This window comes from Cucurbita maxima, unplaced genomic scaffold, assembly GCF_002738345.1.
Source record: "Cucurbita maxima cultivar Rimu unplaced genomic scaffold, Cmax_1.0 Cma_Scf00029, whole genome shotgun sequence".
In the NCBI taxonomy this organism is placed as follows: domain Eukaryota; kingdom Viridiplantae; phylum Streptophyta; class Magnoliopsida; order Cucurbitales; family Cucurbitaceae; genus Cucurbita; species Cucurbita maxima.
The window spans coordinates 2,714,572-2,716,961 of NW_019272045.1; positions in this window are offsets into that span (position 1 = coordinate 2,714,572).

Here is a 2,390-nt window from a genome sequence, read left to right on the forward strand (position 1 = left end):
GAAATGCCTCAAAATGTACTATATAAGGGGATACGACTAGTTGTCAACTTCTCCCTCCCCAAGGTCATTGTTATTTCTCTCTTGCTTGCTTATATAACGTCTCTTTCGAAAATCTCTCTCTGCTCTCATTTTCTAAAATCTTCTCTTAAAACCGAGGCCAGAGGCTCGAGCATACGTCGCTTGGCCGTAGGCGACGCAAGAATGAATTGGCTTAACTCACTTGTTGTTGGAAAGTGAGTGCTGCACAATCGCAAGTTCGCTGCCATTAAAAGTGTGATTGTGACACTCAGCACTCTGCGGGATCCCTCTCTGAACGAGAAGGGAATTCTCCATTTAGACGAAGATTGAGAAGGGAGTGGAGAATATATTTTTCCCGTTAGATAAATGGGGTCGGAGATGGGATTATATTTCTCATCTTTGTCCCGATTAATACATATATATATTTATTTAAAATTTTAGAAATTAAAAAAAAAAAAATAGTTAAAACTATGGCTAGCGTATAAAATTTGTCCAACAATAAACACGAGTCAAAATAAAAGTAAATATGAATTGACTTCACGTACGAGTTGGATAATTAAATTTCAATAATGGTGTTCTTACAAGGAAAAAGAAAATTTATGAAGGTATTATTTTATCCTATTTTAAGAAAACATTAACCAACAATAAAAAAAAAAAAAATTATTTGTTTGTTCTTATATGCTTTTCATCCATTTTAATTTTCATATGAAAAAGAAAAATCCATCTAATATTTGAGTTATCATAGCCTTATAAGGAATGTTTTATCAGAGCCAGAAACAGAGGGGTGTGTCAACTAGGACACTGGGCCCCAAGGAGGTAGTTGTGAAATCTCACATTGGTTTGAGAGGGGAACAAAACATTCCTTATAAGAATGTGAAAACTTCTCTCGAGTAGACTCATTTTAAACCCATGAGGCTATAAGAAATGTTTTATCAAAGCCAAGAGATGGATTGTGAGATCTCACATTAGTTTGAGAGATGAACGAAACATTTCTTATAAGACTGTGAAAACTTCTCTCTAGCAAAAACTATGAGTAAGGTTGACGACGATACATAAGGAGCCAAAGCACAATATCTGTTATGGGTTTGGGCTATTACATTTCCACACACTTATACGAAATATATCGTTCCCTTCTCCAACCAATATGGGATCTCCTATAGATGAACCGTACTAGATTTGATCAGCCATGTTAGTAGTAGTGTGCATCGAAGTCATCATCTTTGGAGGATAGTCTTGTGTGCAGTCACTAATCATATTGGGAAAGAGCAGAGCTCATATCTTCACGATTTGAGCTCTCCCCTCCTAAGACTATGTCGTATCTTATCCAGTTGTTGCTTGTCCCAAATCGAATCTGATTCTCGTAGAGACGATTGTACCAATACCCATGAGAAATATACATCGATATCATCTGTAATATGTTATGATCGTCGAAAGAAGATAATGATACACGAAAAGCATCCTATGAAGGAGTGGAGATTTAGCAAAGAGAAAAGGGAAAGTGAAAGAAGAAGGCAAAGAAAGAATAGTGAATTAGGAAAGGATTAATAATGGTTTAGTAATGATTAGAAGCAAAGCATGGTTAAATCTCCAACAAACCTGATCTCATACTAAATCTTAATACAAAAGTAGCTTTTCTTCTTTGTTGGGATTCAATCTTCCATCCTTTTCCCCCACATTCATATTGATTTTTTTTATTTTTTTTTTAATTTGAAAATGAACGGTGTTGATTTTATTTTCTCGGTTTTCTAACGGCTCTGATTGAATTAGATAAAAAACGACACTCAAATACGTCGAGCTTTGTCCAACATTCTGATGATTTTTTTGTACCCTAAAAATATTTTTTAACCTTTTATAAAGGTAAAAGATAAATATTGTAGCAAAAAAAAAAAAAAATGTATATAAATTTTACTATACTAAATTAATATAAAAAATATAACCTTCAAAATTTTCAATAATTTTGGATAGAAATGGTAATTTATTTATTTTTAAAATATCATTAAACTTTTAAAAATATTTCAAAATTAACCTTTTTAACTTCTAAATTTTTTTTTAGTATAATTAGATTTTTAACAAAATATTAATAGGATAATTAGTAAGATTATTTATTTAAGAGTATAAAAATATAAAAAATGAAATAGAGGAGAGAGAAGGAAGGGACACGTGGAGAGTTATAATTGGTGAGGATTTTAGTAGCACTGAAACCGAAAATAAGAGCGACATGACCATATGGCTTGCAACTGAGTTCCTGCAAAACCAGTGAACTTCTCCGCACACGGTTTTCCAAATTTTGTACGTACGATTTTTCTTTTGGGAGGAAAAATCACATACGACCGGCACCACAGTTTGCTTTTTTTTTTTTTTTTTTTTTTTTT